The sequence below is a fragment of the Rhinopithecus bieti genome, unplaced genomic scaffold (assembly GCF_001698545.2).
Source record: "Rhinopithecus bieti isolate Rb0 unplaced genomic scaffold, ASM169854v2 scaffold_39529, whole genome shotgun sequence".
Lineage (NCBI taxonomy): Eukaryota > Metazoa > Chordata > Mammalia > Primates > Cercopithecidae > Rhinopithecus > Rhinopithecus bieti.
In genome coordinates this window covers 541,596-567,314 of record NW_016816430.1, presented here as the reverse complement: position 1 = coordinate 567,314, position 25,719 = coordinate 541,596, and the positions used below count along the sequence as shown (strand labels likewise).

The following is a 25,719-nucleotide window of genomic DNA, read 5'->3' as shown; positions in this document are numbered from 1 at the left end:
GATTCTTCCTTTACTTTGCTGATTTCAAAATATCTCCCCTCTAGGTTCTCTTCTGATTACAAATTATTCCAGATTCAACTTGGGTATTTGCTTCTACCTGCTGGGACAAATACAGTATTCTGTGGATATTTTCATAGCAGCACATATAAATATGTTGCATTCTTGTAATGACAGTAATCATGTAACATTATATGATTGTAGCACAATCTATTTATAAGATGGTCATCCTTTGTTATATAATCTTTTAATCTTTGTCAATATGGCATTAGAAGATTTGTTTTTGTTACAAATATGTTCCGGTTTCCATGTCTTTTGATTTTTTTTTTTTTTTGAAGATACTTTTACTATTCAAGAGTTTTGACTTTCTAACTGGTCAAATAATTCAATTTTTTTTCTCAGCAGCTTCTCTGTTTTCTGAAATGCATAAAAGAGTTATGACACAGAAAAGAAGTACAGCTTTTCTCCTGCTACTTTTAGGTTGTTTGTTTACATGTGTGTATAAATATTTTCTTGCTTTGGGGCATTCAGGTAGTTATTCTTGGCTTTTGTTGTTTGTTTTACATTTACACTTTTTTTCTATCTAGCATTTGTTGTTGCTCAAGGTAAAGTAAGGATTAGGCTCTGTTTTCCCCTTGATATGCTCTGCAAGTGATCTCAACACAACTATTGAAATATTTCCTTCACTGATTTGAAATGCAAACTTTATCATAAACTAAAGGTCTAGTGATTTTCAATTAATTTTTTCAAGTTTTCCAGTTGTATTATATTTACATCAACTACAAATAATGGTACATTTTTCCTTCTCTTTTGAAAGTATCTGATATTGTCTTGCCTAATTTCACAGTCATCTAAACCCAATATACAATAAGTACGGTGATAGTGAAAATCCTTGCTTTGTTTCTAATTTTAATGAGCCTATTTTTTAATTTTATCATTCAGTTTTAATCTATAATTTTAATTTTACTTAGACTTTTAAAAATAAGTAACATGTGGTGAGTTTCATCAAATGTTTTTTCAGCATCTACGAAGATGATTAGTTTTTCTCATTTCACCTAGTAATATTGTAGATTTTATTAAAGTCTTTGCTAACACCAAACCATGGGCTTTAGTAGAACCACGCTATTGGATCGTGTCGTGTGTTTCTTTTAATAACCAACCCGATTCTATCTCTAAATATTTTATTTTGCCTTAGTATTAATACCATCACTATTTATAACAGAAACTGTTTTGTATTTGTCTTTTAGGGAATATATTTATAAGCTTTTAGTATCAATTTTAGAGTACACTTTTTAAAACATGTTTGGAAGCTTTCTTTCTCTAGGTTATGAAACAATTTAAACCACTACAATTCAACATGTGGTTTGTTAACTAACAGCATCAGCATCACCTGGGAGCTTGCTAGAATCGTACATCCCACCCAAATCAATGGAATCAGAATCTGTATTTTAATAACATCTCCAGATGATTGGTAAGTTTGAGAACACTGGTATTAATAATATAAGAATTTTATGTTTTTGAAGGCTTAGTAGAATTCACCAGAGAAAAAATGCCCTAGTACTCTGTATGTGTATATATTTGGAGAGGGCAAAGGACAGCTGTTTGACAACCTTTCTTACTTTCTAACCAAAACGTTGGTCTGTTTGTTTAACCTGAAGTCAATTTGCCTAATTTATATTTTCTGAGAAAAAGACAAATAAAGGATTGCATAAATTTAATCAAAGTGCTCTTTTTTTACTTATTTTTATGTCTTATAAAAGTTTGATGTTTTTTCTCCTTTTTTTAGTATAAATTATGTGCATTTGGGCTTCACCCCTTTATTCTACATTACGTTACTTACTGGTCTACTTTTCTTTGCAAGGAAGCAAACTTGTATATGTTGGTTATATAGTTTGATGGTATTCGTGATCACCAGTTTCTGTATAACTATTTATTTCTTCTTTTCATTTACTTACCTTTCATGAATTTTTTTCTTGTTTCAGATACCATATGTAATTTATGAATTCCTACATTTCTTATCTGTTTGCATTTTCCTTTTTGCACAGACTCTGCTACTAAAAGCTCTCAATAAAAATAGTGTTTTAATTTATAGCTAATGTTTGAAATTACCATTAATTCCCAGCAATCCTTAAATTTCTGCTTTCCCCTTGATGTAATTTGTGAAATAAAAAACAAATTTCTTATTTTAAGTTGATGTGGTTGGATTTTGAGATGTTTCATCTTGGTTGTTTATCCCTAGTTTTCTTGCACATTTGTCGCAGATTGCGGTGGTCCTTGCTATTTCAATAGTTGAAATGTAAGAAAGTGTCCTTTAGGAACTAATATTTGGTCAATGTTTCACGGGAACTTGAGGTTTTATTTTAGGATGTAGTTTCATATGTTTTTAAGTTTACTTTAATAGTATTGTTTATATTCTTAAATGTTTTTGTTTGTCTTGGATTGAGAGAAGTAAGCAAAAACATGTAATGATACATAGATCTTTATTTTAATTATTATAAATGTCATTATAAATTCATTATAAATGTCACTGACTATCTTCTATTAATTAAACAGGCTGGTTTCTTCTGTAAATGGCTATTGATGAAGGATTTTTGCTCCTTCATTCAGCTAAATCCAGGTTCTTGTCTCATGACCAGGAATAATTAGACACACAGTCACATTGAGGGATGAGGAAGGCAGAATTTATTAAGCAAAAAGGGAGCTCTCAGCAGAGAGGGGTCCTGCCAGCAGGATCCCACCTCACATATCAAATACCAGGCCACCACACACGAGATAAACAGGGTATCCTCCCATGGATAAGGTGTAAATTCCTGCTGGCTCCACCCCACTCCCACAGTGCATATGGGCCTCCAGTCCATTGCAGACATGCCCAGGCAAGACCCTGTGAGGGTCTTCTTATCTGCAAAAACACATCTGGTGCAAACACTAGTGGGGCAGGTTGGAGATTCTCCAGGAACCCTTACTTATCTGCCTGGGCATTTGTCTGCCTCCTGCCTCTAGAGCAACTAGCATGTGAATGTTGCTCTTTTTTTCCCCTTATTATATGCCTACATAATATAGAAGTTTTTTCATCTTCTACTTCACTAATCATTTCTAAATTACAGGTATTGCAAATAGTTTCGTGATCTGTCATTGATTTTTTCATGTTTTATGGTATTATTTTGGTGAAAGAAGTTTTGTATTATGATTCTAGGCAAATAGGTCAATCTTTTCTCTTACGGTTTTTGCTCTTTGTGTCTCGTGAAATAAATCCACTTCTACTCTCAGGTCATAATGATGTATTTCTATAGTCCTGTGTATATTTTTAAATATTATTGGGATTTGCATGAATTCTCTCAGCAATTCACTTTTTTTATACAAGGGAAGTTAGAGACTCCATTTTAATTTTTTTCCCCTGGATAACCAATTGTCTTAATGTATTTATTGAAGAGTATATCCTTTTTACAACAATCAATGGTGCCACCTCTGACATAATTCAAGTTGCCATATATGTTCAGTTCTGGTTCTGAACTCTCACTTGTGTCCTATTGATCTCATTATTCATCACTGCACTGAGATGAACTGAGATGAACTCAGTGCAGTGATGAATAATGGTTTAGAAATTGTCATCTAGTTTACTTTGAGGAGATTAAAATGATCATATTTTCTTCCCCTTTAATAATTCATTTACCAAATAATAAGCACCTGCTATAGGCCTAGAAATCTTGATGCTAGAGAAAATTCATAATAACTAAGGTAAATTGGACTTAGGAAGCTTACATTTTGTGGAACTATCAGGTAATTAACAAATACGTGTATAATGCAATGTTAGTGATAGGCAATATATAGAAATATAAACTGAATGAGAAAATGAGACAAGAATGGGCTATCTTAAGTAAAGTCAACCACAAAAGGACTCTCTTTAGAGGGAATGTTTGACTTGAGAACAGTGAAAGGAAGAAATAAACTATGTGATTACCTGTAGTAAGAATATTTGTGGCAAAAGGAAACAAGTGCAAAGGCCTTAAAGTGAAAATGCATGTCTTTGAGAAGCAGAAGAAAGTATGGTTTCACTAGAATGGAGTAAACAAGTGTGGGAGGGAGACAAAGAGACCAGAGTGAGAGACAGGAAACCTTACACCTAGGGCTTTGAAGGTTGCAGTAAGAATTATGGATTATTTTAAGCATCTTAGGAAGACTTCTGAGCAAGAGACTAATAGAATCATTTATATATGTCAATAACATTGTTCAGGATGCTGCATGAACTGCTTCTAGGAAGGCACATGTAGAAGCAGATTTGGAAGCAATTTAAATGATCTGGGCAAAAATGATTTGGCTTAGATTGGGATGGTAGCGACGGAAGTGGAGATAAGTGATTTCATTTACTACATACAGTCAGTCCTCTGTGCCTGCTGTTTCTGCAACTGTGGATTCAACCACAAATGGAAAATGTTAAAATGTGTGTGTGTGCATACAATATCACAATAAAAGTAATATAAAATTTAAAAAATAATACAGTATAATAGCTATTTACATTTTATTAGGTATTATAAGTAACCTAGAGGCCATTTAAATTATACAGAAGGATTTGCTGTAGGTTATATAGAAATATTATGACACTTTATATCAGGGACTTGAGCATCTGCAGATTTTTTGGTATGGAAGGGTTCTGCAACCAATTCTCTGCAGATACTGAGGGACAACTGTATTCAAATGAAATATATATAGCATCTGAGAAATTGTAAAATATGTAAAATATAACTGAAAAACTGTTGTTAACATTTTCGGAGTAATGGTGAGGTTCATTTGTGACCTAATAAAGACTGGAAGAGGAGTATATTTGGAGAGAGAAGAAACAGAAAAAAATAAGTTTTTTTTGGAATGGGTAGGTTTGTCATATCTTCTAGAAATTCAGGTGGAGGCATTGAATAAGCAGTTGAATATGTGAGTTGGAGATCAGGAGAGAAGCTGAGGCCAGTAGTATCAATTAGATATGATCACCTAGCTTTGAGTTTAAAGTGAGGAAGAGAAATGCACTGGAGTCCTAAAGAATTCCAATGTTTAGGGGTAGGAAGATGATGCATATCTATCAAAGGAGACTGTGAGAGTCAATAAAGTCAAGGGAGGACCAAACCAAGTCCAGAGATTGATTTGTACTGCTCAAAGAAATCAGAGATGACAAAAACAAATGGAAAAATGTTTCATGCTTATGGATAGGAAGAATCAATATCATTAAAATGGTCATATTGCCTGAAGCAATTTATAGATTAAATGCTATGCCTATTAAACTACCATTGACACTCTTCACAGAACTAGAAAAAACTATTTTAAAATTCATACAGAACCAAAAGGAGTCCAGATAGCCAAGGCAATTCTAAGCAAAAAGAACAAAGCCGAAGGCATCATGCTGCTCAACTTCAAACTCTAATACAGGGCTACAGTAACCAAAATAACATGGCACTGATACAAAAACAGACACGTAGACCAATGTAACACAATAGAGAATCCAGAAATAAGTTTCCACATCTACAGGTATCTGATATTTGATAAACCTGACAAAAAAAACAAGCAATGGGGAAAGGATTCTCTATTCAATAAGTGGTGCTGGGATAACTGGCTGGCCATATGCAGAAGGTTAAAACTGGGCCCCTTCCTTACACCGTATACAAAAATTAACTCAACATAGATTAAAGACTTAAATGTAAAATCTAAAGTTACTAAAACAGTGGAAGACAACCTAGGCAGTATCATTCAGAATGTAGGCATGAGAAAAGATTTCATGACGAAGATACCAAAAGCAATTGCAACAAAAGCAAAATTGGCAAATAGTATCTAATTAAACTAAAGAGCTTCTGCACAGCTAAAGAAATCATCAACAGAGTAAACAGACAACCTATAGAATCGGAGAAAAAATTTATTCTGCATCTACAAGGAATTTAAACACATTTACAAGAAAAAAAATGAACAACCCCATAAAAAAGTGGTCAAAGGACATGAAAAGATGCTTTTCAAAAGAAGACGTACATGTAGCCAACAATCATATGAAAAAAAAAGCTCATCACTGATCATTATAGAAATGCAAATCAAGACCACAATGAGATACCACCTCATACCAGTGAGAATGGGTATTATCAAAAAGCCAAAAAATGACAGGTGCTGGTGAGGTTGTGGAGAAAAAAAAACTGAATGTTTATACACTGTTGGTGGAAATGTAAATTAGTTCAACCACTGTGGGAGACAGTGTGGCAATTCCTAAAAGAACTAAAGACAGAAATACCATGCGACCCAGCAGTCTCATTACTGGGTATATACCCAAAAGAAAATAAATCATTCTATCATAAAGACACAGGCACATATTATGCTCATTGCAATACTATTTACAATAACAAAGACATGGAATCAACATAATTGCCCATCAGTGATAGACTGGATAAAGAAAATGTGGTACATATACATTGTGGAATACTATGCAGCCATAAAAAGAATGAGATCATATCCTTTTCAGAGACATGGAAGGAGCTGGAGGCCATTATCCTTAGCAAACTAATGCAAGAACAAAAAACCAAATAGCATATGTTTTCACTTATAAGTGGGAGCTAAATTATGAAAACATATGGACACAAAGAGAACAACACACAATGGAACATATTAGAGGATGGAGACTGGGAGGAGGGAAAGGATCAAGGAAGGTAACTAATGAGTACTAGGATTAACACCTGGGTGATGAAATAATCTATACAACAAAACCCCATGACACAAGTTTGCCTAGGTAACATGCCTGCACATGTACTCTAGAACTTAAAAGTTAAAAATAAATTGATTTAAGGAGGAGGGAGTAAATACACCATGTCAGACACACTTTTATATTTTGCCATGAATACCTTAGATGAAGATAAAATTTACTATAATTGAGAGCAGAAATGAGTGGCATCAAGTTAAGATAGAAATATATCAAACAGGAAATCAGTTAGGTGTTTTTGAAGAAAGCATTCATTTAGGACACTCCCTGAAATACATAGTATTTCCACCTTGAAAACAGCAATATTATCTAGGTCTGTAATTTTCTGAGTAACTTAATAATATAAGAGTCCATGTTTTAACAGACAAGAATAATTAATCGTTTCATCTTAAGAGATCCTTGCATAGAAGATGCTAAACTAAAGATTACAAAATATTTAACACTATCCTTATTGCCCCATAAGGTTTTCACTCCTTAATTTTTTAGCCAAGATGATCTGGTTCCTTTCAACTTCTACAGCCTCGTTTAAATTGTCCTTTTCCTTTACATCTTATATTCTGCATCCAAGCCATAGTGATTTTTAGAAACTAATTGTAATTCCATCAAAACAGGATATGTTCTATTTCCTTTTGCACATACTTCCCTTTGAGAAATTATCTCATAATTTTGCTTTGAGAATTTAACAATTCTCCCATAATGCACATGACATGACATGTAGTAAATGCTGTTTACATATCAACTCCTCAGTTATGTTTCTCCTTATTTCCATTACCTTTCAGTATAAATTCCATTACTTCTTTTTCTATATAATTTCTGTGCTCATAGAGAAGTAAAATTCATAAAGTCCCCTAGACAGCAGGTGGCAGTTAGGAGGTTTGTCTGGCTCCAAATTTCATTCTCTTTCCATGATAGGATGTGATTTAATCCACTTAATTCATATCCATTCACTACTTCACAAACGCTTCATGTTGTGCTCTGATGTTGCTTCTAAACCAAGAGAAGCCATTCAGAAATAAAAATAACTGCTATTCTACCCCTGCCTCCTTTAATGAGGATGAACAGCTAGAGCTGTGAACATTCTGAAGGCCTAGATAACTTTGTCAAGTCATTTTCACATAAAAAAAGAACAATATTATGAAATAAATCCCAATTTAGAGATGGTTTTTGAATGTCATTTTGTCAATGTGGTTTGGTCACAACAGTGATGAGAAAAAATATTGATTCCCAGCCAGAGCCACAGTCTGTGTGGAATATCTACATTCTCCTCATGTCTGCTGGGGTTATCTCCAAGCGTTTTGGTTTCCTCCCACATCCCAAAGCTGTTCATGTTAGGCTCATTGGTGTGTCTACGTCATTCCAGTATGAGTGTGGGTGTGCATGAGTGCCATGCCAGGGAATGGCATCCAGTCCAGCATGTTTTCCTGCCCTTATCCCTGAGCTGCTGAGATAGGCCCCAGTCACCCACAACCCTGAACTGGCATAATTTAGTACATTTATTTCAATGATTAATATGATTAATATTTAAATATTTTTGGTCTTTATTTAGAAGTTTGGTGATGTTTTTGTGACCAGAAGCATACCGTAGGAAACTAATTTATTTTTATTTTATTTTTATTTTTTGAGACAAGGTCTCATTCTGTCACCTGGGCTGAAGTGCAGTAGCATGATCTGGGATCACGGTAGCCTCGGATTCCTGGACTCAAGCAATCCACCTGCCTTGGCTTCCCAAAGTGCTGGGATTAGGGGAGTAAGCCACTGTGCCTGGCCAGAAATTAAATATTGTTTATATCAATTAGCCTATGGTAAAATTGGTTTCATTACAGGTCATTTTACTTAAAGTCACTTTTTCCAAGAACCTATCAACAATGTTAACTGAGGAGTTACCATACTAGGTAAGGTCTTCCTAGAAAGCACAATGATTGTTTACTTTTGAGAAGTTACATATACTTTAAGAAATTAACCTTTATATGAAGAAAATAAAAGAAACCTTCCATTAAATAAACGACTTTATTCCACATTACAAAAACAGGGGCCAGGAAACAAGCTCATAACTGGTTTCAGGAAATTTGATAAAAATGAAAAAAAATTAGAAGACGTGATATAAATAAATGATACCAAACCCAATCTCACTAGTGAAGGTTTGTCATATAGATCCCCAACTTATTAGGTTGGTGCAAACGTAATTGCAGTTTTTGCCATTACTTTCAATGCCAAAAACCGCAATTATGTTTGCACCAACCAAATACTATAGACAACAGTATCAATTTCAGGAAACCATCAGTTCCAGAGATCTTATTCTGTGGGAATGTTACAGATTTGATCACTTCTCACAACCCCTACCCCCGCCATACCTTGGATAACATAATGTTCAATTGAATTTATGAGTATTTATATTAATATTTTACTTCCATTCAAATATAATTATTAATAGTACAGTCTTTTACCATTCCATTTTAAATATAGTTTTAAAAGCACAGTTATCTTGGCAGGTTGTTAATAGTTGTCTACAGTGAGTAACCACTTTAATTTGAGTCATTAGTAAAGAAAGTTGCATTTGAAGCATTCATCTAACAGATTATGCTCTTAATTTGTTGTTTATATTTGGTGTTCTGATTCAAGGGTTAACGCAAAGGTCATATTGAGAAAGTAAAACAAATCAACTGTTAGTATATTTTTAAGTGAAAGGCTCAATAGCTCCAGAAATTGCTCATTTATTTAAATAGCTGTGTATATTGCTGATCTCTGTTTCTTTTAATATTGTGAAGCCATCAATAAATATAGAAAAAAAGATACCAATTCTTTATTATTAGACACATTGGCCACATCTACTGCCAGGAAAGGCGTACTGAATTTGAGGTACACAAATGAGGATTTTTCTTAATCTTTTATTTATGAAATCTGAAGGAGTCAGTTTCGTTAAAAGAATAGATCTGTAGTCTACGTGTGTATACAAAAGATGATCAATGATGGTTGTAGCCAACAGATCTTAAGGATGAGCAGTAGCGCCAAATTGGACAGAGTCAAGACTCATCAGTGTGCTGTACTCAGGAGACCTGTCTCATGTGCAAAGACACATATAGGCTCAAAATAAAGGGATGGAGGAATATTTACTAAGCAAATGGAAAGCAAAAAAGAGCAGGGTTTGCAATCCTAGTCTCTGATGAAACAGACTTTAAACCAATAAAGATCAAAAAAGACAAAGAAGGACATTACATAATGGTAAAGAGATCAATGAAACAAAAGAGCTAACTATCATAAATATATATGCAGCCAATACAGCAGCACCCAGATTCATATGGATTCATAAAACAAGTTCTTGGAGACCTACAAAGAGATGTGTACTCCCACCCAATAATAGTGGGAGACTTTAACCCCCACTGTCAATATTAGACAGATCAACAAGACAAAAAATTAACAAGGATATTCAGGACTTGAACTCAGCTCTGGATCAAGCAGATCTAATAGACAGCTACAAAACTGTAGAGCTCTACCCCAAATAAACAAAGTATACATTCTTCTCAGCACCACATAGCACTTATTCTAACATTGACCACATAATTAGAAGTAAATACAAAAGAACTGAAATCATAATAAACAGTCTCTCAGACCACAGTGTAATCAAATTACAGCTCAGGATTAAGAAACTCACTCAAGGCCAGGCACGGTGGCTCACGCCTGTAATCCTAGCACTTTGGGAGGTTGAGACGGGTGGATCACCAGAGGTCAGGATTTCGAGACCAGCCTGATCAACATGGAGAAACCCTGTCTCTACTAAAAATACAAAATTAGCCAGGTGTGGTGGCACATGCCTATAATCCCAACTATTCGGAAGCCTAAGGCAGGAGGATCACTTGAACGTGGGAGGCAGAGGTTGTGGTGAGTCAAGATCGTGCCTTTGCACTCCAGCCTGGGCAACAAGAGCAAAACTCCATCTCAAAAAAAAAAGGAAACTCACTCAAAACCGCACTCCTACATGGAAATTGAACAACCTGCTCCTATATAACTACCAGTTAAATAACAAAAATAAGGCAGAAGTAAAGAAGTTCACTGAAACCAATGACAGAACAAAGAGACAATGTACCAGAATATCTGGGACACAGCTAAAGCAGTGTTAAGAGGGAAATTTATAGCAGTAAATGCCCACATCAGAAAGCTGGAAAGATCTTAAATCAACACCCTAACATCACAATTAAAAGAACTAGAGAAACAAGAACAAACACATTCAAAAGCTAATAGAAGGCAAGAAATAACTAAGATCAGAGCAGAACTCAAGTAGATAGAGACATAAAAATCCCTTAGAAAATCAATGAATCCAGGAGCTGTTTTTTTTTTAAAAGATTAACAAAATAGATAGACCACTAACTATACTAATAAAGAAGAAAAGAGAGAAGAATCAAACAGACACAATAAAAAATGATTAAGGGGATATCACCACTGATCCCACAGAATTACAAACTAACATTAGAGAATAATATAAACAACTCTATGCAAATAAACTAGAAAATCTAGAATAAATGGATAAATTCCTGGACACATACACCCTCCCAAGACCTAACCAGAAAGAAGTCAAATCCTTGAATAGACCAATAACAAGTTCCAAAATTGAAGCAGTAGTTAATAACCTACCAACCAAAAAAAGTTTTGGACCACATGAATTCACAGCCAAATTCTACCAGAGGTAAAAAGAGGAGCTGGTACCATTCCTTCTGAAACCATTCCAAATGATAGAAAAGGAGAGACTCCTCTCTAACTCATTTTATGAGGCCAGCTTCATCCTGATTCCAAAATCTGGCAGAGATACAACAAAAAAAGAAAATTTCAGGCCAATATCCCTGATGAACATCAATGCAAAAATCCTCAATAAAATACTAGCAAACAGAATCAAGCAGCACATCAAAAATCTTATCCACCATGATAAAGTTGGCTTCATCCGTTGGATGCAAGCCTGGTTCAAACAAATGCAAATCAATAAGTGTAATCTATCACATAAACAGAACTAATGACAAAAAACACATGGTTATCTCAATAGATGCAGAAAAGGTCTTTAACAAAATTCAGCATGCCATCATGCTAAAAACTCCCAATGAACTAGGTATTGATGGAACATATCTCAAAATAATAAGAGCTATTTATGAGAAACCCATAGCCAACATCATACTGAATGGGCAAAAGCTGGAAGCATTCCCTTTAAAAACCAGCACAAGACAAGGATGCCCTCTCCCACCACTTATATTTAGCATAGTATTGGAAGTCTTGGCCAGGGCAACCAAACAAGAGAAAGAAATGAAGGTGATTCATACAGGAAGAGAGAAAGTCAAATTGTCTCTGTTTGCAGATAGCATAATTGTATATTTAGAAAACCCCATCGTCTCAGTCAAAAAAACTTCTTACGCTGATAAGTAACTTCAGTAGAATCTCAGGATACAAAATCAATGTGCAAAATAACAAGCATTCCTATACACCAGTAACAGACAAGCAGAGAGCCAAATCATTAGTGAACTCCCATTCACAATTGCTACAAAAGAATAAAATATCTAGGAATACAACTTACAGGGGACGTGGAGGACCTCTTTAAGGAGAACTATAAACCACTGCTCAAGGAAATAAGAAAGGAAACAAACAAATGGGAAAAAATCCATGTTCATGGATAGGAAGAATCAATATTGTGAAAGTGCCCATACTGCCCAAAGTAATTTATAGATTCCATGTTATTCCCATCAAGCTACCAATGACTTTCTTCACAGAATTATTAAAAAAACAAATACATTAAATTTCATATGGAACCAAAAAAGAGCCTGTATAGCCACGNAGAGAAAGAAATGAAGGTGATTCATACAGGAAGAGAGAAAGTCAAATTGTCTCTGTTTGCAGATAGCATAATTGTATATTTAGAAAACCCCATCGTCTCAGTCAAAAAAACTTCTTACGCTGATAAGTAACTTCAGTAGAATCTCAGGATACAAAATCAATGTGCAAAAATAACAAGCATTCCTATACACCAGTAACAGACAAGCAGAGAGCCAAATCATTAGTGAACTCCCATTCACAATTGCTACAAAAGAATAAAATATCTAGGAATACAACTTACAGGGGACGTGGAGGACCTCTTTAAGGAGAACTATAAACCACTGCTCAAGGAAATAAGAAAGGAAACAAACAAATGGGAAAAAATCCATGTTCATGGATAGGAAGAATCAATATTGTGAAAGTGCCCATACTGCCCAAAGTAATTTATAGATTCCATGTTATTCCCATCAAGCTACCAATGACTTTCTTCACAGAATTATTAAAAAAACAAATACATTAAATTTCATATGGAACCAAAAAAGAGCCTGTATAGCCACTACAAACCTAAGCAAAAAGAACAAATCTGGAAGCATCATGCCACCTGACTTCAAACTATACTACAAAGCTACAGTAACCAAAACAGCATGGTACTGGTACCAAAACAGATATATAGACCAATGGAACAGAAAAGAGACCTCAGAAATAACACCATACACTTACAACCATCTGATCTTTGACAAACCTGACAAAAACAAGCAATGGGGAAATGATTCACTATTTAATAAATGGTGCTGGGAAAGCCATATGCAGAAAACTGAAACTGGACCCCTTCCTTTCACCTTATACAAAAATGCACATGGGGCTTAAAACCTAGATGATGGGTTGATAAGTGCAGCAAACCACCATTGCACATGTATACTTATGTAACAAACCTGCATGTTCTGCACAAGAATCCCAGAACTTAACTCAAGATGGATTAAAGACTTACATGTAAAACTGCAAACCATAAAAATCCTAGAAGAAAACCGAGGCAATACCATTCAGGACATAGGTATGGGCAAAGGCTTCATGACCAAACACCAAAAGCTGTGCAACAAAACCCAAAATTGACAAATGGGATCTAATTAAACTAAAAAGCTTCTGCACAGCAAAAGAAACTATCAGAGTGAACAGGCAACCTAGAGAATGGGAGAAAACTTTTGCAATCCATCCATCTGACAAAGGTCTAATATCCAGAATCTACAAGGAACTTAAACAAATTTAGAAGAAAAAACCTCATCAAAAAGTGTTCAAAGGATATGAACATACACTTCTCAAAAGAAGACATTTATGTGGCCAACAAATATATGAAAAAAAGCTCATTATCACTGACATTAGAGAAATGCAAATCAAAACCACAATGAGATACCATCTCACATCAGTTAGAATGGAGATCATTAAAAACATAGGAAACAACAGATGCTGATGAGGATGTGTAGAAATAGGAACGCTTTTACACTGTTGATGGGAGTGTAAATTAGTTCAACCATCGTGGAAGACAGTGTGGTGATTCCTCAAGGGTCTAAAACCAGAAATATCATTTGACTCAGCAATCCCTTTACTGGGTATACACTTAAATGATTATAAATCATTCTACTATACAGACACATGCACACATATGTTTATTGCAGCACTATTTACTATAGCAAAAACTTGGAACCAAACCACATGCCCATCAATGATAGACCGGATGAAGAAAATGGGCACGTATATACCATGCAATACTATGCAGCCATAAAAAAGAATGAGTTAATGTCCTTTACAGGGACATAGATGAAGCTGGAAGCCATCATCCTCAGCAAACTAACACAGGAACAGAAAACCAAACACCACATATTCTCACTTATAAGTCGGAGAGGAACAGTAACACAAAGACACAGGGAGGGAAACATCACGTATCGGGGCCTGTAGGGGGCGCGGAAGGGGAGAGAGAGGATTAGGACAAATTCCTAAGGCATGCGGGGCTTAAAACCGAGATGATGGATTGACAGGTCCAGGAAACCATCATGGCACATGTATACCCATGTAACAAACCTGCATATTCTACACATGTATCCCAAAATTTAAAGGGAATCTGTTAGAGCTCGCACTTGCATTTATTCAACAGATTTACAAAAATGGCCTTAATAGCCCAGGTGCTCGCTTTTTCCAAACCAGCAACATGCTATTTTCTCGAAATCCTTTCTAAACGATTTGTGTGTGTGTGTATGTGTGTGTGTGTGTGTGTGTGTGTGTGTGTGTGTGTGTGTTTAAATTCAGGAACACATGAAAATTAATTTTTTAAAAGAATTACTTATATATCGCAGTCAACTAAGTCCAGCCTTTTGTAATATATTAGCTCTCCATTATTACTTCAGTTATTTTTTCCATATTTATAGTAAAATGCTACAATGTTTTTGATTGATAAAGTTGTATAAATTGATAAAGTTTTATAAATATTTAAAGTTTTTGAGATTTAGTGAAAGTATGGTCCTCTACGCCGTGAAAAGTATGGTTCGGTGGCTGCCTACAGCTCTTGTAAATGGGTTGCATGAAGCCCATATAAATAGACTGGGCTTGCTATAGCACAGTGTCAAGTACCAACTGGCTCTAGTCGGTTGGTGCTTATCCTTAGCTTGATCTATTCCATTACCACCAATAATTCACATTCTAGTGACCCAAATCTTAAACAGAAATACGCAATTCATCACATTTTGCCACATGAAAAAGCCAACTTATTGCTTTCTGATGGTACATTGCTATTTAACAGACTAAACAAATATTTACTGAACATCATCCCATGAGACAAATATCACATTTCAACGGTGTCTCCTATAAAATTGCCATTCTTGAAAAAGTATTTCCACTATTTTTTCTTCCCTCAGGTAGCTTAACAGTAGATATGAAATGAGACATTTTAAAAATTATGATAGGAACAGGTAAAATGGTATTGGTGTCATAATTGGTATAAGGTAGCATGGGGAGGAGGGGAGGAAATAAATCATATTTTGTTTTGGTAACTAGAAAAACTTAATATTACATTTACTTGGGTCTTAAATGTTGGGTAGAATTTATAGATGGAATTTAGGAAGGTGTATTGCATGTCAGTAACTTGTACGTCATATACGGAGGTAATAATTAGATGGTCGACTTTTGGTTCTCTCTGGAAAAATAGAAAATATGGTTTTACTACAGTTTACAAAACATTCCCATACATTTGGGGAAACTATGGAATACATTGCCTAAATTACCGATTTTCTCAGTGATTCAGCTAAAGAAACTTTAATACCTTAAACCAAAGAGTTGGCTTTCCAATCCAATTCTCTAATTGTGTCCTTTTTGCTTCCCATTTTTAGAATGTTTGATTGTTCCAAATAAAGAAGGTTAGGGAAGAACAGAAGGATAATTTCAGTGTAGTCAGTTTTGCTCTTTGTTAACTCTGGTAAATGGTCTGATGTGGAAGGTGATGGGAAATAATTATCTTTGGTAATTGTCGTTGGGTAATGTTAAGTGGCAGAATGTTGTAGCTGATGGCAGCATGTTGCATCTGTGGCTGCTCCTGAGACTCCAGGATAATACTTCTGTATGAGAAATAGATTTATGTGAGTTTCATGGGTTCGAGAATCCAAACACACATCTGTGTATTTTAATTACACATACTGCCACTGTCCTATATTACAGTGAATAAATGAGGGCTATTTTAAAATATATATTGATGTTTCCTAAACAGACTCTCCCTAAAAGTAAAATTATCAGTGCTCCTAAGCACCCATAACAAAAGAGTTTGCTTGTGTTCTCTAGGTAAAACTTGAAACTTTCCCTCATGGTTTTAGCTTATCTTCTGGCTGTTTGCAATATTTTTATAGGGTCAAAGTGTCTTCCAAGTGCAGTGCATTCTATACCAATTGGCTGAGCATTAAGAATCCTTTACTGCTTAAGGCCAAACTGAAAATTGGCCTTACGGAAGGGCATAAACAAATGGGGGAGGTAACCCACATTTATATATAGAAAGAGAATATTTCTAAAATGTCACTTTCCTCAACTTTATCAAATTGATAGAATGTTAATTTAAATTCCAGTAGGGTTATAGATGGCACTTGGTAAGCTGACTTTAAATTTGTACTAGTTTTACAAGAAGTGAACAAGGAGGAAGAGGAAAAGAAGAAAGCGTTTGCCCTACAATATAGATAAGGACTTATTGTAAAGTGATAGTTCTTAAAAGCACATGCTATTGGCACAGTGATAGAGAAACTGACACTTGCAATTAGGCGTGAAGGATGAAAGGCAGATTGTATCTATATGCAATTTGACAGATGACAAAGGGGGGTGTGGCAACGTAAACTTTGGAGTGGGATTATTTAACACATAATACTATTTAACAATACTGTATTGCATACCTGAACTATTAGTTATCTATATAGAAAAGAAAAAGAAAATAAATTTCTACTTTATACCATCACAAAATTAAAATCTAAATGGATTAATATCTTACATTTCAAAGGCAGAAATTTTAAACTTTTTAGAAAAGATTTTATTAATAAAATAATTAATAAATTTTACCTATTTAAAATAAAAAAATTAGACACAATGTTTAAAAAGCAATGTAGCAAAAGACAACTTAGAAAACTGGGCAAAACATAAAATTAAGCAAAAACGTTTCACAGAAGAGAAAAGATATATGACAAAGAAGAAAAGGCATACTCCACATAATGAGTAAAATTAGAGGAAAGTAAATAAAGACCTTGATATGTTTATTTACAAGCACCTTACTGTAAAAATTTTAATCCCTAAATTTATAATAGATGTATATCTATGGTTAACTCTAACATATTTCTAATAATCTGTCCAACCATATTGGAAAACCGTTTGAAATTATCTTTTAAAGTCTAACATATCAGTACCCTACAAGCCATTACTTCTATGACTAGACTTATTTTTAAGAGAAACTTTTTTTTTTGGTGGGGGTGGGGGGAATGGAGTCTCGCTCTGTCGCCCAAGCTGCAGTGCAGTGGCATGATCTTGGCTGACTGCAACCTCCACTTCCTGGGTTCACGCCATTCTCCCACCTCAGCCTCCAGAGTAGCTGGGACTACAGGCGCCCACCACCACGCCCGGCTAATTTTGTTTTTGTATTTTTAGTAGAGACGGGGTTTCACCGTGTTAGCCAGGACGGTCTGATCTCCCAACCTCGTAATCCTCCAGCATCAGCCTCCCAAAGTGCTAGTATTACAGGAGTGAGCCACCGCACCCGGCCCAGAGAAACTCTTATATGCATACCAGTAAACCTGAATAAGAATGTTCCCAGCATCACTGTTCATAGTAACACATAAATTGAAGCAATTTAAGTAGTTATCAATATCAGAATGAATAAGTAACTTGTGTTATGTTCATAACTTGTGATATTTAAAAGATGTCAAAATGAAGAAAACACAAGAAAAAGAACATGTATTACTACATATCTTATAAAAATAATTTTGATAAATCATTTATTGCTGTCATATATAAGAATATAATTAAAAAAGAAAGCATATGATAAATGCGACAACTACAATACTGATTGTCATAGCACTCCAGTCTGGCAACATAGCAAGACCCTGTCTCAAAAAAGGCACTCCACAGAAGGATGTTATTATCAAGTCAGATGCACCAGACACCCTATTATTGGAGAAACATGCAGATTATATCGCATCCTATGGCTCAAAGAAAGATGATTATGAATACTGTATGTCTGAGTATTTAAGAATGAGTGGCATCTATTGGGGTCTGACAGTAGTGGATCTCATAGGACAACTTCGTCGCATGAATAGAGAAGAGATTCTGGCATTTATTAAGTCTTGCCAACATGAATGTGGTGGAATAAGTGCTAGTATTGGACATGATCCTCATCTTTTATACACTCTTAGTGCTGTCCAGATTCTTACACTGTATGACAGTATTAATGTTATCGACGTAAATAAAGTTGTGGAATATGTTAAAGGTCTACAGAAAGAACATGGTTCTTTTGCTAGAGATATTTGGGGAGAAATTGATACAAGATTCTCTTTTTGTGCGGTGGCAACTTTGGCTTTGTTGGGGAAGCTTGATGCTATTAATGTGGAAAAGGCAATTTAATTTGTTTTATCCTGTATGAACTTTGACGGTGGATTTGGTTGCAGACCAGGTTCTGAATCCCATGCTGGGCAGTTACCAGATGTATGCTATTCATGGTGGGTCCTGGCTTCCCTAAAGATAATTGGAAGACTTCATTGGATTGATAGAGAAAAACTGCGTAATTTCATTTTAGCATGTCAAGATGAAGAAACGGGGGGATTTGCAGACAGGCCAGGAGATATGGTGGATCCTTTTCATACCTTATTTGGAATTGCTGGATTGTCACTTTTGGGAGAAGAACAGATTAAACCTGTTAATCCTGTCTTTTGCATGCCTGAAGAAGTGCTTCAGAGAGTGAATGTTCAGCCTGAGCTAGTGAGCTAGATTCATTAAAGTGAAAGCTGCATAGTATAGTTTTGCCATTTTAACATTTCTGTATTTGAAGTGCTTATTAAATCTAAAAATGACTACTGTTATTATTTTGTACATTGTGTTAAATTAATTTTAATAAATTATATAATTATACATATTGTAAAATAAAGACCTGTATTTAAAAAAAAATACATATTATTTATTTACGTATTCATTTATTACTTTGTTGGGGTTAGGGTGGAGCATTCAGGTCGTAAAAACCAGAGAAAGAGTATATGTGGGGATGTAAGTATGTAAGCTATTAGAAGTATTTTAGGTGTTGTGATGAATTCTATACTCACACTTAGTAATTATACTATTAATTGCACAAGTAAGAGAGAAAGGGCATGCATGGACCAACGATGATGATATGTGATGAGTCCAGGTTATGATTAAATCAAGTCATGCAACTGAAGTCCAAGAGAAAAATAAATAATACATTTACCATTTACAGAATTCAGAAAAACGAAAGAATTAATAGGTTCCTCAAAAAATCAGAACGGCCATATGATCCAGTAATTTATCTTTGGGTATATATCCAAAGGAAATAAAATTACTATCTTGAAGAGATATGTGCACTAGATGGAAACCAAACAATTCAATAAAGAAAATATATATTTAAAAAGATAAAAGAGAAGAAATGATTTCCAATCTAATGGTAATTACAATAAATAAAATGGATTAAACTCACCAATTAAAAGATGTGATCAAATTTAATAAACAACTTGATACAACAATATGACATCTTTAAGGAAAAATGGTTAAAACAGAGAGAGAAGAGCCTGACATGATTTTGGGGTCAAGGGAGAGCTTCTAACTTGTTAAGTCATTGGAGAAAGTTGATTTATGGGTACAAGGAAGGAATTAGTAGAGAAATATTTAATGCTCAAAAAAGAAGGTGTAATTAAACAAGCAATGTTTCAGAGGAGATAAGAAATCATGTAAACAGAAATGATAATTGAAAAAGTAAGTCTTAGGAAGAAGACCAAGCCACCCTTTCTTCTACCGTTTTGGGAGATAAAGGAAATAAAACCATTTAAGGGAGATAAAGTACTTCACCTTAGAAATTTGTGAACTCTGTTGGTTAAAAAAAAGAAAGAAAGAAAAATGAAAACAATCTACGCTACTGTACTTGACAGTCTAACTTAATTTGGATTAAAAATTGTGTAAATTGTGTAAATGTTATAAGATTTAATGAAAGATGAGTAAGTGGCAACTGAGCAACAAGAGTTGAGATCGGATGAACTGATAAAGGAAGAAGCAAGCCTCAGTGGGTCATGATTTTCTCCAGTGCTGTTCCGGAATCTGAAAGTGGAGAAGGTGGATGCCAGCATTTCTAAGTTATGGTTGCATACAGCTGGAGGCAGAGCAAAGACCAACAAGGCAGAAGAATGCTTAAAGTAGTTATTGTCAAGATAAACTACGAGGTCTCACAAATGAGGAAAGCAAATACATTCAGAAGGGACTAATGCAACAAATGGTGAAAGAATCGAAAAAGGATCATTTAATGAGGTCACGGAGCAAGTTCAAGTGTCAACATTAAGTCAGAGAGGGAAGAACAGGAATTGAAAATAGAAATTTCACGGAGCTCTTCTAATATGTGAACATTTCTGATAACGTGAGTGAAGATGGAGGATTTTGGAACATAGAAATCAAAAACCTACCAGGCAAGCAGTAAACTAGTTCAACCATTGTGGAAGACGATGTGGTGATTCCGCAAGGATCTAGAACTAGGAATACCATATGACTCAGCCATCCCATTAGTGGGTATATACCCAAAGGATTATAAATCATGCTGCTATGAAGACACATGCACACGTATGTTTATTGCGGCACTATTCATAATAGCAAAGACTTGGAACCAACCCAAATATCCATCAATGATAGACTGGATTAAGAAAATGTGGCACATGAATACTATGCAGCCATGAAAAAAAGGATGAGTTCATGTCCTTTGTAGGGACATGGATGAAGCTGGAAACCACCATTCTGAGCAAACTATCGTGAGGAAAAAAGTCAAACACTGCGTGTTCTCACTCATAGGTGGGAATTGAAAATGNTTCAACCATTGTGGAAGACGATGTGGTGATTCCGCAAGGATCTAGAACTAGGAATACCATATGACTCAGCCATCCCATTAGTGGGTATATACCCAAAGGATTATAAATCATGCTGCTATGAAGACACATGCACACGTATGTTTATTGCGGCACTATTCATAATAGCAAAGACTTGGAACCAACCCAAATATCCATCAATGATAGACTGGATTAAGAAAATGTGGCACATGAATACTATGCAGCCATGAAAAAAAGGATGAGTTCATGTCCTTTGTAGGGACATGGATGAAGCTGGAAACCACCATTCTGAGCAAACTATCGTGAGGAAAAAAGTCAAACACTGCGTGTTCTCACTCATAGGTGGGAATTGAAAAATGAGAACACTTGGACACAGGGTGGGGAACATCACACACTGGGGCCTGTTGTAGGGTGGGAGGAGTGGGGAGGGATAGCATTAGGAGATATACCTAATGTAAATGATGAGTTAATGGGTGCAGCACACCAACATGGCACATGTATACATATGTAACAAACCTGCATGTTGTGCACCTGTGCCTTAGAATTTAAGTATAATAATAAAAAAAAGTAAATTAAAAAAAAGAAAGGTATGCAATAGAACTCCTATTTCAGAGTCTCTTTTACTTGATATGTTTCCACTGAATTGATTCTTAAATGTCAGAGTGGCTTACACCAACTTCAAAATGCAGTTCCTTTGTAGAGATAACTCATTACACTTACAACTGCTTGATGTGTTTGATTTACATTCCCCAGAGTTAAAATGAAGATATTGGTTTGAGAAGGTAGCATTCGAAAGCAGCCTAAACTGTGAAGAGGTGTGCATTCAGTTTGAAAGTAGGTCTGCTTGTCTCTTATCTTGAAGATAATTAGAGTACCCTAAAGACAGAAAATCAATGCATTCTAAATGAGAATAATTTAGTCGTTAATGCATTCAGTCAGCATAAAACCACCAAAAGAAACTCTAGAACTGTATATATTCTCATCATCTCACTTCAAATAATGTTTATAGCATTGTCAAATTACAAGTGTTGAGTTACATTAAAAATGTTAACAAGACGGATGATGACACATAATCAATATGAGCAAAGCTTCTGTTAGTACCTTAATGCTCCATGCACAATAATTATTTTCAAATAACAACTCTATTTAAAATAAGTTAACATCTTTCAGTAACAAGGACACATTTTTCCTTTTAACACTCTTTAACAACATAGTCTCAAGATTCATATAATGAGGAATGCTACCAAAATTACTACAAAATTTTTTTTAAAAAATGGTTATGGTCTGCCCTGATACAGAGATTGATGGATGCAATTGTTGAAGGTATGAACTAATGGTATGTCAGAGAGTTTCTTCAAAACTTACACAGTACAAAACCAGTAGAGCGCATTCTGACCAAAACAGATGGAGGGTTAGAGTGAACTTCTTTGCAGCCAGAAAAAAAGCTTATATTTGAAATTTTCAACCTAACGGACAAGTATTTCACCTTTAGCAGGCCTCTTATATGTAGAGTTTAACTACTGAAGTCAAGTCACCTTAACAAATATGTTTCACTTTTAAGAAAACACAATCACTAAGGCTTAGTCCTTAACCACAGCACAATGAAGGTTTTCATCTGTAACCTTTTCCCACGTTCTTTTTTCCTCTGAATTCATTTATTCAATAATATTTATACAGACAAGTCTTGTGGTAACCTAAGTCAGCAATGGTGAACATTTAAAAAACAAAAAAAGAAAATACATGATGGGTGTGTCCAGAATTGGTGGGTTCTTGGTCTCACTGACTTCAAGAACGAAGCCACGGACCCTTGCGGTGAGTGTTACAGTTCTTAAAGATGGTGTGTTCAGAGTTTGTTCCTTCAGATGTTCAGATATGTCCAGAGTTTATTCCTTCTGGTGGGTCCGTGGTCTTGCTGGCCACAGGAGTGAAGCTGCAGACCTTCGTGATGAGTGTTAGAGTTCTTAAAGGTGGCACATCCCCAGTTCCTCCCATCCGAAGTTGTTCATCCTGCCCGGTGGGTTCATGGTCTTACTGGCTTCAGGATTGAAGCTGCAGACCTTTGTGGTGAGTGTTACAGCTCCTAAAGGTGGTGTGGACCCAGAGTAAGCACCAGCAAGATTTACTGCAAAAGCAAAAAAACAAAGCTTTCACAGCCGGGACAGGGACCCCAGTGGGTTGCCACTGCTGGCTCGGGCAGCCTGCTTTTATTCCTTTATCTGACCCCACCCACATCCTGCTGATTGGTCCATTTTACAAAGAGCTGATCAGTCCATTTTACAGAGAGCTGATTGGTCCATTTTATAGAGAGTTCATTGGTCGGTTTGACAGGGTGCTGACTGGTGTGTTTACAAACCTTGAGCTAGACACAGAGCACTGATTGGTGCATTTACAAACCTTGAGCTAGACACAGAGTGCTGATTGGTGTGTTTACAAACCTTGAGCTAGATACAGAGCACTAATCCATGTATATGCAATCCTCCAGCTAGACATAAAAGTTCTCCAAGTGGCCACCCGACTCAGAAGCCCAGCTGGCTTCCCCTAGTGAATCCTGTGCTGGGGTCACAGGTGGAGCTGCCTGCCAGTCCTGTGCCACGTGCCCACACTCCTCAGCCCTTGGGCAGTTGATGGGACCGGGTGCCGTGGAGCAGGTGGCAGTACCCTTTGGGGAGGCTCGGGCTGCATGGGAGCCCACAGGAGTTGGGGGGAGGGGCTCGGGCATGGTGGGCTGCAGGTCCCGAGCCCTGCCACGAGGGGAGGCGGCTGAGGCCCAGAGAGAATTCAGGTGCGGTGCTGGAGGGTTGGCAGTGCTGAGGGACTGGGCGCAGCTGCCAGCCCAGGTGGTAAGCCCGTCATTGTCCAACTCCTGCCGGCCACTCCAAGTGCAGGGCCGCCAAACCCACCTCCACCCTGAACTCACACTGGCCCGCAAGCATGGCACACAACCCCGGTTCCCGCGGGCACCTCTCCCTGCACACCTCCCTGCAAGCAGAGGGAGTTGACTCTGGCTTCGGCCAGCCCAGGGAGGGACTCCCACAGTGCAGAGGCAGGCTGAAGGGCTCCTCAAGCGCAGCCAGAGTGGACACCAAGGCCGAGGAGGCACCAAGAGGGAGGGCTGCTAGCACATTGTCACCTCTCAATGGGAGGCCTAATCTAGATAGAATGAATGAAATGCATCTCTAATTAAGAAATAATTCAACTGAAATTGTAAAATACTAAAAGTTACTGGAAATGTGGGGTGTAAGTTGGTGAAGGGTTGGAAGAGAGATAATTAAAGTGGTAACTGGGTGGTCTGGGTAGAAAGACCAGCAGGTGCAAAGATCTTGTGGAGGGAGTAAACAGAACATGCTTAAGGAAAACAAGAAGTGCAGCAAGGAAGATAGAGCAAGGTATGTGAGGAGGCGAGAGCCAGAGTATTACAGGATGTCCTTGCTGGCAGAGCTCCCAAGATGGCTGTGGGCCACTTCCAAGAAGGTGGCAAGCCTTGTGTTCTCTGACCTGGGGATCTTGGCCTCACAGATTCCAAGGAATGGAATCTTGGGCCATGCGGCGAATCTTATAGCTCTATTAGAAGCTGTGGGTCACAGAAGGGAACCATGGAACCTAGTGATTAGTGTTCAGCGCAATTAGGATGAGCCCAGGCACTTAGCCATGCAGGAACAATGGCAAGCCTTTAGCGCTCCATTGATCAGTAGTGTCAGTGGGCGCCTTGCTGGATCAGGAGCACAGCGGACATCCTGCTGGATCTGGAAGGATGGAAGCCTGCTGCGGGTCTGCAATGGTGGCAAACAGCAGTGGTGGACAGTGAGCTAAAGCTCAACTCAAGCCGTAACAAAACACGGACGAGAAGAGTGCAGTTGCAAGATTTAATAGAGTGAAATAGAGTGAAAACAGAGCTCCCATATAAGGGGAGGGGACACAAAGAGTGTAGCCCTTGCTAGTTTGAATGCCGGGGTTTATATCCTGATCCTTGTCCCTCCCACTGTGCTCTCAGGCAACAGATGATTGGCTATTGCTTTACCTCTTGTTTTGCCTAATTAGCATTTTAGTGAGCTTTCTTTACTATCTGATTGGTCGAGTGTGAGCAAAGTTGCAAGCCCTGTGTTTAAAGGTGGAAGTGGTCACCTTCCTAGCTAGACTTAGGGATTCTTAGTTGGCCTAGGAAATCCAGCTAGTCCTGTCTCTCAGTACCCCATCTCAACAGGAAAACCCAGTTGCTGTTGGGGAGGTTGACTGATGACCGCTCTAACTGCTTCCTGATGAATTGGGGCATAGTAGGGGTTGTGCAGTTGAGATTTCCTCGGGAGGGGAGCCTTTGATGTCATTAACATCGGAGCATGGGCTAGCAGGCTGGTTCAGGGGTTCACAGTAGATCTTAGTCATGGACTGCATCTGGGGCTCCATTTGAAGAACATTTGTAGTTCTACAGCTTCGATTCTGGAAGAGACAAACTTAACAAGGAGGTTAAAATACAGGGATTGAAATGTATGGCCTGCAGTGCAGGGAGTTATTTCTTTGGCACACTTTACAGGCCCCGACTATCTGGTCCAGTAAATAATGATTTGGCCATCTGATGGGTGCTATCAATGCGTAAGTGAAAGGTTTGGTGAAGGGTTTTGAGTA

At 36.8% G+C, this 25,719-nt stretch overlaps 1 pseudogene across 1 annotated transcript; it reads left to right on the top strand.

The window, feature by feature from the left end:
- Window positions 1–18,119: 18,119 nt before the first annotated feature.
- Window positions 18,120–19,162, top strand: LOC108517070 (geranylgeranyl transferase type-2 subunit beta pseudogene; annotated as a pseudogene). Its single transcript, XR_001881995.1, has one exon. The product of XR_001881995.1 is annotated as a geranylgeranyl transferase type-2 subunit beta pseudogene (transcript).
- The last annotated feature ends 6,557 nt before the right edge of the window (window positions 19,163–25,719 follow it).